Genomic DNA, 10,774 nt, shown 5'->3' on the forward strand with positions numbered 1-10,774 from the left:
TGGATCTTCGTATGCTAGACCACTCCGTGTGGTGATAACATTGGCGTATTCATTTCGGGGGTTCTTATTAGTATCCCCTGGTAAACTCCCTAGTTTTCTTTCGCTAAGTAAACTAGCTAAACCACTCATTTGCTTCTCCAAATTCTGAATTGCAGCTTGTTGGTTTTTAAATTGGTGTTCGTTCTTCTCGTTTGTTTGGCTTATATTGGTGACAAGCTGGGTCTGAGATGCAATTAACTTCTCCAACAAACTCTCCATATTTGACGTTTTCTCTTCTTGTTGGGGTTTTTAATAAAAACCCAGAGTTTGTTGTTGAAACCCACTACTTGACCCTTGTTGGTAATTAAAATTTTGACCTTGAGGGTTGTACGGGTTGTTGAAGTTTCGGTTAAATTGGGCTCTTCCTTGAAATTGATTATTATTTCTTTGGCTTATGAAAGCCACTTCTTCTTTTTGAGCCATTGTTAAACCGGCATCACAATCTTTTCCTAAATGGAGACCACCACAGTATTCACAACCTACCTTCATACTATGAATTTTCTTGGTGATTTTGTCCATGTTTCGAGCAACACCGTCTATTTTCACACTTAGGGAACTAAGGTCATCATAAGCACCGACGCTATGGACTTGAGCATTACGAGTAATTGGTCGTTCTTGCTGCCACTCATTAGAATAATCGGATTGCTTCTCGATTATCTCATAAGCCTCTTGCTCGGTTTTGTCCATGAGTGAACCTCCAGCCGCTTGATCAATGAAAATTCAGGTTGCAACATCACAACCCTTGTAAAAAATTTGAACTTGTTGGAAGGTATCCAGACCATGGTTTGGACAACTTCTCAGCATTTTGGAAAAACGATTCCATGCTTCATATAAGGTTTCCATCGGCTTTTGACAGAATTGGGTAATTTCTTGTTGGAGTCTCGGGGACTTAGAAGCTGGAAAATATTTCTTAAGAAATTTTCCATCATACCATCCCAAGTTTCTATCGTAGCCTCGACCAATGAATCTAACCAACTTCGTGCTTCCCCGTGGAGTGTCCATGGGAAAAGTCTTAAAAATATGGCTTGGTCAGTGTCTGGTTTAAGTTTGAAAAGAAGACATATCTCTTGAAAAAGACGAATATGTTCGTTTGCATCTTCATTCAGACCACCACCAAATTGACATCTGTTGTTAATCATTTGAAGAATAGGTCCTTTTATTTCAAATTTTTCTTCACCGTTGGGTGGAGTAATGGCACTACCTTGTCCGGTTTGGGTTGCTTTCATCTTGGCCGTCATTGATTGTCTTGGTACCACCTGCCTTGCCTCTCCTTCCATTTCAAAATTTGGAGGATGAACGGTTTCACCAAATTCAGAGTATCTTGGCTTGGTTATACTTGATTCTGAATCAAAAGTTTCTTACTTTGATGAAGATTCAAAAAGTTCAAGTACTTCTTTTGGGATTCTACCAAGCTTTCAATCAGGTTTTGTAAGAGGTGTAAGTAAGGAGAATCTGATCTTCAGGTATGTGGCATATGCAACCTAAAATCTGTCAATCACACAACAAACAAAACTATTAAATGCACCGATTCTATAAGTTTAAAAATCAAAGACTATTAATAATTTAAAATAATTAAGAAACTACTTAATCACAAATTAGTTAACAATTCTATTTTGACACAAAACTGTCCCCTGCAGCGGCGCCAAAAACTTGATGTGCAAAACGTAGTATATGAATTGTTATATGAAATAGTATGGAAAAATACCGATTAAAGATTATTACACACTAACGGGCAGTGTACCGATCGTGTAGTAGTATAAATAATGGTTTAGTTCCGTGTATCATTCCAAGGACAGTTGTATTAGTAAAACTAGAATTAGAAACTATATTGTGATTAACTAAGTAAATGAAACTTAAAGGTACAAGATATTATGTTTTTGTGGCTATTTAATGATTTAGCCAAATCAGAGAAGATTAAAAGTAAAAATAATATTTTTGGTCTTTTAAGTTTATATGATGAAAACAAGTGCAAAGAAAACAAATAAGATAGTTTGATTAAGATCAAAGATACGAAATGTTCATCTATATATTTTACCCTCGGTATTGGATGTAAGTTATATTGTTATGACCCGATTGAATGAATATGTGTGCAAGTTACCTAATAGATTTACCAAGAGTTCTCTTTAGTAAACACGCAAACTCGATTACAAGATCAAGGGTTCCCTTTTCTCTATAGTTCTCGTGTTTGTAATCAAATAACTATGATATATATGCTAATTACCCAAATCGAGTTTCCAAGAGTTCTCTTTAGCAAGTACTCAAACTAGAATTACTAAGTGGAGGGTTCCCTATCACCTAGACCTTTTCGTTTTTGACTAGTTGATTAGCTAGATCAAAGACTTGAATACCAATTGTCTTTTGCGTTCGCTCTATACAATTCATTCCTATATCGTCTAATCATTTTGATCTAATTTACCCCCTTGGTCCGGTTTAGTAAACAATCAATCTAAGACAAGTTGATTGTAAATCAATATGATACATCTGCAAGAGTTCTCTTTATCAATAACATATCAATTAACTAGATACAAATGATATAACATCAATAAGCATGGTTCTTTAATTCAAGCTTTAATCTATCACACATAATACATTCAATCAATAAGATTACATCCAATACCTCAGTTATTAATCAAGACAAACATTATAGAGTTTAGCCAACAATCATATTAACAAACAAAATAGCAATCAATTGATAAGTAGAATTCATTGTTAAGAACAAGAAATCAAAATAATAGAGAATGACTCTTGGATGGAGAAGGATTGGTTTATTGATTCTTGGATGTTAGATCACTTACAAGAGCTTGGAGTTCTCCAAAAATGCTCCTAAAATCGTCTTCTAACTCCTCTTGTTCGTATCTGATCGTATCCCTCTCAATTATTTGGTTTTTAAAGTAGTTAAAGTTGGTCAAAAAGCAAAAGTAGGCTGAAACCTACTTCTGGACGGCGTCCAGATTTCTGGACGGCGTCCAGTTGTAAATTCCTGGACGGCGTCCAGATTTTTGGACGGCGTCCAGTTGTGAAGGGCTGGACGGCGTCCAGATTTCTGGACGGCGTCCAGTTGTGCTGAATTTTACTGTCTCGTATTTTCCAAATCTCCCTTCATTTGGACGGCGTCCCAATTATTTTATATGGCGTCCAACATATCTGCAGCCTCATTTTATCATTTTAGAGCGCTAATTTGACCATAACTTGTATCGGAATCAACTATGATGAAATCACAACTTATAGAACGGTTATAATTCACCAAAACTCTTTATAAACCACTTTCCGATACACTTTACATACCTTTGTGTATTACTTGTAGAAACCGCCTTAACTATCCTTGATTTGAGAGTATTTTACACGATATTGCGAGATATATATATGATGTAATTGAGGAATATCAAAACACAAAAGGAATAATATGATAGAAATTCAAAACGGTCAATAGAGCGTCAAAATCGAAAAAAGGCAAAATTGAAGGTTTTCGAGGTTTCGTTTCGAAAATAATTTGGGGCAAACGGCCTACGGTAGTTTGCCAACGGATAGTTCTCGAAAATATACACGATTTCAAAAAAAAAGGTGACTAAATCGAAGCTACGAGGTAAAAGATATGACAGATCCAACATTTTGGCCAAAGACACAAAACACCAAGCACCACGCACCGTCAGTGGTGTTTGGTACGTGGTGCGAATATGCGAGGAAAGATTTCTTTTTCGAAATCTAGACGACCGAGAATGGTGAGCACGTTCAAAGAGAGTTTCTCATTGGGCCGTTTTAGGGTGATCTTAGGAATTTCTGTACAATCTGAAACCTAAGGTTATGCGCCGCCAAATGTTACTCCATCTGTCGGCGCATATTAATGATTTAAAAAGCATGTTTAATGAAGGGACATTAGATTCAAAATTATATGCGTTATACATAATTACATTGTGAGTGAAATAATAGGCCTTAAAACTATATATATATATATCATGCTAGGTCAAGACTCTAGGAAAGTATCTAGCCATTCGAGTTCTTCAGGATGCCGAAAAAAGACATTTTACTCATTTTTAATGTTCTATTTTGAACGTTTTGAATATATATCGTATTATTACTTTTGTATATGCATGACCAAAGATTAGGCGCCGCCAATTGTTACTCCATTTGGCGGCGCATATTAATTATTTAAAAATTGTGTTTAATGAAGTGACATTAGATTCAAAATTATATGTGTTATATATAATTACATTCTGAGAGAAATAATAGGCCTTAAAACAACATGTATCATGCTAAGTCATGCATACACAAAAGGAATAATATGACAGAAATTCAAAACGGTCAATAGAGCGTCAAAATCGAAAAAGACAAAATTGAAGGTTTTCGAGGTCTCGTTTTGAAAAAAAATTAGGAAAAAACGGCCTACGACAGTTTGCCAATGAACAGTTGTCGAAAATATACACGATTTAAAAAAAAAAAGGTGACTAAATCGGAGCTACCAGTCAAAAGATATTATAGATCCAACATTTTGGCCTAAGACAAAAAACACCAAGCACCACGCACCGTCGGTGGTGTTTGGTACGTGGTGCGAATTTGCGAGGAAAGATTTCTTTTTCGAAATCTAGACGACCTAGATTGGTGAGCACGTTCAAAGAGTCTTGCTCGTCAGCCATTTTAGGGTGATCTTAGGAATATCTGTACAATCTGAAACCTAAGGTTATGCGCCGCCAAATGTTACTCCATCTGGCGACACATATTAATGATTTAAAAAGCGTGTTTAATGAAGTGACATTAGATTCAAATTTATATGCGTTATACATAATTACATTGTGAGTGAAATAATAGGCCTTAAAATTATATATAGCATGCTAGGTCATGCAAACACAAAAGTAATAATACTATATATATTGAAAACATTCAAAAAATAACAATAAAAATGAGTAAAATGTCTTTTTTCGGCATCCTGACGACCTCGAATGGCTAGAAACTTTCCTAGGGTCTTGATTTTAGGGTGATCTCGAGAATTTATGAACAATCTGAAACCAAAGATTAGGCGCCGCCAAATGTTACTCCATTTGATGGCGCATATTAATGATTTAAAAATCGTGTTTAATGAAGTGACATTAGATTCAAAATTATATGCGTTATATATAATTATATTGTGAGAGAAATAATAGGCCTAAAAACAACATGTATCATGCTAAGTCATGCATACCCAAAAGGAATAATATGATAGAAATTCAAAACGGTCAATAGAGCGTCAAAATCGAAAAAAGGCAAAATTGAAGGTTTTCGACGTCTCGTTTTGGAAAAAAAATTTGGGACAAACGGCCTACGGGAGTTTGTCAACGGATAAATCTCAAAAATATACACGGTTTCAAAAAAAAGGTGAATTAATCGGAGCTATGATTTAAAAGATATGATAGATCCAACATTTTGGCCAAAGACACAAAAGACCAAGCACCACACACTGTCGGTGGTGTTTGGTGCGTGATGCGAATTTGCGAGGAAAGATTTCTTTTTCGAAATCTAGATAACCTAGAATGGTGAGCACGTTCAAAGAGTCTTGCTCGTTGGGCCGTTTTAGGGTAATCTTAGGGAGTTCTGTACAATCTGAAACCTAAGGTTATGCGCCGCCAAATGTTACTATATCAGGCGGCGCATATTAATGATTTAAAAAGCATGTTTAATGTAGTGACATTAGATTCAAAATTATATGCGTTTTACATAATTATATTTTAAGTGAAATAATAGGCCTTAAAACTATATATATCATGGTAGGTCACGCATACACAAAAGTAATAATACGATATATATTGAAAACATTCAAAAAAAAACATTAAAAATGAGTAAAATGTCTTTTTTCGGCACCCTGACGACCTCGAATGGCTAGACATTTTCCTAGAGTCTTGATTTTAGGGTGATCTCGAAAATTTATGAACAATTTGAAACCAAAGATTAGGCGCCGCCAAATGTTACTCCATTTGGCGGCGCATATTAATGATTTAAAAATCGTGTTTAATGAAGTGAAATTAGATTCAAAATTATATGCGTTATATATAATTACATTGTGAGAGAAATAATAGGCGTTAAAACAAAATGTATCATGCTAAGTCATGCATACACAAAAGGAATAGTATGATAGAAATTTAAAAAAGTCAATAGAGCGTCAAAATCGAAAAAAAGCTAAATTGAAGGTTTTCGAGGTCTCGTTTCGAAACAAATTTGGAACAAGCGACCTACGGCAATTTGCCAATAGATAGATCTCGAAAATAAACACGATTTCAAAAAAAAAAAAAGAGGACTAAATCGGAGCTACGAGTCAAAAGATATGATAGATCCAACATTTTGGCCAAATACAGAAACACTAAGCACCACGCACCGTCGGTGGAATTTGGTGCGTGATGCGAGTTTGCAAGGAAAGATTTCTTTTTCAAAATCTAGATGACCTAGAATGGTGAGCACGTTCAAAGAGTCTTGGTTGTTAGGACGTTTTAGGGTGATCTTCTGATTTTCTGTACAATCTGAAACCTAAGGCTATGCGCCGCCAAATGTTAATCCATCTGGCGGCGCATATTAATGATTTAAAAAGCGTGTTTAATGAAGTGACATTAGATTCAAAATTATATGTGTTATACAAAATTACATTGTGGGTGAAATAATAGGCCTTAAAACTATATATATCAGGAAAGGTCATGCATACACAAAAGTAATAATACGATATATATTGAAAACGTTCAAAAAAGAACATTAAAAATGAGTAAAATGTCTTTTTTCGGCACCCTGACGACCTCAAATGGCTAGAAACTTCCCAAGAGTCTTGATTTTAGGGTGATCTCGAGAATGACTGAACAATCTGAAACCAAAGATTATGCGCCTCCAAATGTTACTCAATTTGACGGCGCATATTAATGATTTAAAAATTGTGTTTAATGAAATCACATTAGATTCAAAATTATATGTGTTATATATAATTACATTGCGAGAGAAATAATAGGCCTAAAAACCCATGTATCATGCTAAGTCATGCATACATAAAAGGAATAATATGATAGAAATTCGAAACCGTCAATAGAGCGTCAAAATAAAATAAAAAAGGTAAAATTGAAGGTTTCGAGGTCTCATTTCGAAAAAAATTGGGACAAACGACCTATGGTGGTTTGCCAACAGATAGATCTCAAAAATATACACGATTTCAATAGAAACGGTGACTAAATCGGAGCTACGTGTCAAAAGATATGATAGATCCAACATTTTGGCCAAAGACACAAAACACCAAGTTCCACGCACCGTCAGTGGTGTTTAGTGCGTGATGAGAATTTGCGAGGAAAGATTTTTTTTTCGAAATCTAGATGACCTAGAATGGTGAGCACGTTCACAGAGTCTTGCTCGTTAGGCCATTTTAGGGTGATCTTGAATTTCTGTACAATCTGAAATCTAAGGTTATGCGCCACCAAATGTTACTCCATCTGGCGGCGCATATTAAAGATTTAATAAGCGTGTTTAATGAAGTGACATTAGATTCAAAATTATATGCGTTTTACATAATTACATTTTAAGTGAAATAATAGGCCTTAAAACTATATATATCATGCTAGGTCATGCATACACAAAAGGAATAATACGATATATATTGAAAACGTTCAAAAAAGTACATTAAAAATGAGTAAAATGTCTTTTTTCGGCATGCTGATGACCTCGAATGGCTAGACACCTTCCTAGATTCTTGATTTTAGGGTGATCTCTAGAACTTCTGAATAATCTGAAACCAAAGATTAGGCACCGCCAAATGTTACTCCATTTGGCGGCGCATATTAATGAATTAAAAATCGTGTTTAATGAAGTGACATTAGATTCAAAATTATATGCGTTATATATAATTACATTGTGAGAGAAATAATAGGCCATAAAAAAACATGTATCATGCTAAGTCATGCATACACAAAAGGAATAATATGATAGAAATTCAAAGATGTCAATGGAGCGTCAAAAAAAAAAGGCAAAACTAAAGGTTTTCGAGTTCTCGTTTTGAAATTTTTTTGGGACAAACGGCCTATGGTGGTTTGCCAACGGATAGATCTCAAAAATATACACGATTTCTGAAATGTCCCGTTCATATTGATTATAAACGTTCCATATTAATTGATTTCGTTACGAGATTTTGACCTCTATATGAGACGTTTTTCAAAGACTGTATTCGATTTTAAAAAAAACCATAACCTTTAAAATATTACGACGATTATCAAAAATGATAATATGAAATATAGCATTTTCACACGACCATTACATAATGGTTAACAATAATATTACACATCAATATATGTCTTCGAATGAAGTTTTTAAACAATATAATACAAGCATGCTGACTCCAACTCTTGTCTATAAATTAGCATGCAACAGCGGAAGCTCTTAATAATCACCTGAGGATAAACATGCTTTAAACGTCAACAAAATGATGGTGAGTTAAAGGTTTAGCCTATATATTTATCAAATCATAATAATAGACCACCTGAGAAATGGATTTTCATTTCCATTTCTCAATAACATGCAATATGCATAAAAATCATTCATATGATAAACACCTGGTAACCGACCTTAACAGAATGCATATAGAATATCCCCATCATTCCAGGACTCACATCGAACATGATAAATTGAAGTACTAAATCATCCGTAACTCGGATGAGGCTTGTTGGGCCAAATAAATCTATCTTTAGGATTCGCGTCAATTGGTGGCAATTATCATAAACACTAATTCTTAGGCTACCAAGCTAACAAGGGGCATATTCGGTTCAATAATTCAACATAGAATGTAATTTTGATCACTTGTGTCTATTTTGTAAAACATTTATAAAACTGCATGTATTCCCATCCCAAAAATAATAGATTTTAAAAGTGGGACTATAACTCACTTTCACAGATTTTTACTCCGTCAGAAATTAAGACTTGGCCATGGATCGATTCACGAACCTATAACAAATATATACATATATATCAAAGTATGATCGAAATATATTCACAACATTTTTCATTACGTTTTAATGAATTAAGTTTGTTAAGTTAGCAATCCAACGTTAGTAATCTAAAACTAATTGTCCACAGTTAGATGTACAGAAATAAATCAATATAAATTACCTCGAATCAATCCACGACCCAGTGTATACAAGTCTCAGGCTAGATCACAACTCAAAGTATATATATTATTTTGGAATCAACCTCAACCCTGTATAGCTCACTCAAGCATTACTGCATATAGAGTGTCTATGGTTGTTTCGAAATATATATATATAGATGGGTCGATATGATATGTCAAAACATTGTATACGTGTCTATGGTATTCCAAGATTACATAATATATGTTAGAATACATGTATAATACAATATAAGTTAGTTAAGTTATGATTTGTATAGATTTGTTACAAATTTCACGTAGCTACCACAAGCAAAAATATCCAATTTTATTTTGCCCATAATTTCTTTGTTTTAAATCCGTTTTGAGTGATTCAAGTTGCTATGGTTTCATAATGAACTGAAATTTATGAAACTAAACAGAAAAAGTATAAGTTTATAGTTGGAAGTACATGTTACAAGTCAATATTGTAAGAGGTAGTCATTTCAGTCGAAAGAACGACGTCTTGATGACCATTTTGAAAAACATACTTCCACTTTGAGTTTAACCATGTTTTCTGGATATAGTTTCATGTTAATAATAAAAATCATTTTCTAGAAGAACAACTTTTAAAACGAAGTTTATCATAGTTTTTAATTATCAAACCCAAAACTGACCCCGATTTCACTACAACGGCGTATGTCTGGTTTTAAGGTGTTCTTCGTGTTTCCAGGTTTTAAATCATTAAGTTAGCATATCATATAGTTGATTTTAAAAGTCAAGTTAGAAGGATTAACTTTGTTTGTGAACAAGTTTAGAATTAACTAAACTATGTTCTAGTGATTACAAGTTTAAATCTTCGAATAAGATAGTTATATATATATGAATCGAATGATGTTATGAACATCATTACTACCTCAACTATAGTAGGTAAACCTACTGGAAGTGACAAGAAATGATCTAGATTCAAAGGATCTTGGATGGCTTGAAAGTTCTTGAAGTAGAATTATGACACGAAAACAAGTTCAAGTAAGATTATCACTCGAATTAAGATTGTTATAGTTATAGAAATTGAATCAAAGTTGGAATATGAGTATTACCTTGATTTAGAAAGATAACCTACTGTAAATAACAAAGATTTCTTGAGATTGGATGATCACTTGAAATGGAATAGCAAGATTGGAAGTAAGCTAGTAACCTTGAAAGTGTTCTTGAAGTTTTCTTGAGTAGTTGTTTTATAAGTTGATATAGGTTAGGATTTATGAGCTAGATTGATGTAGATTATGAAGAAAATGATGAAGAACACTTAGAACAATGGAAGAACACTTGAGAGAGAGTTTTTTGATGCAAAAATAATTGAAAATGAATGTGTTTGTGATGAGTACCAAAAACGTGATATTGCTAGTCAATATAATGTCACATTTGTTTGTTATTTTGTGTAATCATTCATGCTAGTTGCCAAATTATGGTTTCCACATGTGTTGATGACTCACAAGGGCTGCTAAGAGCTGAATTATTATGTGTATATACCAATAGTATATACGTCTAGGAGCTGGGTATTGTACGAGTACGAATACGGGTGCATACAAGTAGAATTGTTGATGAAAATGAATGAGAATGCAATTGTAAGCATTTTTGTTAAGTAAAAGTGCTTTTATATGTGTCATG

General features: G+C 33.9%; 1 non-coding gene across 1 annotated transcript; it reads left to right on the plus strand.

Moving 5' to 3' along the window:
- Window positions 1-814: 814 nt before the first annotated feature.
- Window positions 815-921, plus strand: LOC139860998 (small nucleolar RNA R71). The gene has a single exon (XR_011763620.1). It is a non-coding gene; the product is annotated as a small nucleolar RNA R71 (small nucleolar RNA).
- Window positions 922-10,774: the final 9,853 nt, after the last annotated feature.

This window comes from Rutidosis leptorrhynchoides, chromosome 7 (assembly GCF_046630445.1).
Source record: "Rutidosis leptorrhynchoides isolate AG116_Rl617_1_P2 chromosome 7, CSIRO_AGI_Rlap_v1, whole genome shotgun sequence".
Taxonomy (NCBI): domain Eukaryota; kingdom Viridiplantae; phylum Streptophyta; class Magnoliopsida; order Asterales; family Asteraceae; genus Rutidosis; species Rutidosis leptorrhynchoides.